Source organism: Procambarus clarkii, chromosome 44 (genome assembly GCF_040958095.1).
Source record: "Procambarus clarkii isolate CNS0578487 chromosome 44, FALCON_Pclarkii_2.0, whole genome shotgun sequence".
Taxonomy (NCBI): Eukaryota; Metazoa; Arthropoda; class Malacostraca; order Decapoda; family Cambaridae; genus Procambarus; species Procambarus clarkii.
Genome location: NC_091193.1, coordinates 31,019,263 through 31,020,211, shown reverse-complemented (window position 1 = coordinate 31,020,211; position 949 = coordinate 31,019,263).

The following is a 949-nucleotide window of genomic DNA, read 5'->3' as shown; positions in this document are numbered from 1 at the left end:
ATTTTCTTATCCCCTCATAGTTTCCCTTTCGGTATGCTAACCTTTTGGTTTCGGTATCCCTCCTCGAGTTCAATAACCCTTCTTCAATCAAGTACTCAAACACCAGTACACTGTGGTCGCTCATTCCTACTGGGTCCTCAAAACCGATTTCTCTTATGTCGGAGTCGTTCAGAGTGAAGACTAGGTCGAGTCTTGCTGGTTCGTCATTTCCTCTCATCCTTGTGGGTTCTCCGACATGCTGGGTTAAAAAGTTGCTTGTCACTACCTCCAATAGTTTGGCTCTCCACGTATCCTCGCCTCCATGCGGTTCCTTGTTCTCCCAGTCAATCTTTCCGTGATTGAAGTCGCCCATGATGAGCAGGTGGGATCTATTTCTACAGGCAGCAGAGGCTGCCCTCTCAATTATAGTGTTAACTGCCTTGTTGTTGTTTTCATACTCTTGACTGGGTCTCCTGTCATTTGGTGGAGGGTTGTATATTACTGCTACTACTATTCTTGGTCCTCCCATTGTTATGGTGCCTGCTATGTAGTCTCTGAACTCCTCACAGCCCGGGATGGCCATCTCCTTAAAACTCCATTCCCTTCTCATGAGTAGGGCCACTCCGCCTCCTCCTCTACCTTCCCTCTCTTTCCTTATTACTGTATACTCCTGGGGAAACACGGCATTCGTTATGATTCCAGAGAGTTTTGTTTCAGTGAGTCCGATTACATCTGGGTTAACTTCTTGTGCTCTTTCCCTTAGTTCACTTGTCTTGCTTGTGATCCCATCTATGTTCGAGTACATCACCCTGAAACTGACTCTCTTCTGCTTCTTTTCTGGGGGGGACCTTTGGGATCTGGGGTGAGTGGGAGCTGGGGGGACCTGGCACGGGGGGATTGGTGGAGGAGGGAGGGCTTGGGGTGGTGGGGGAGAGGGGGAGGGTACAGGGGGTGGATAAGAGGGGGAGGG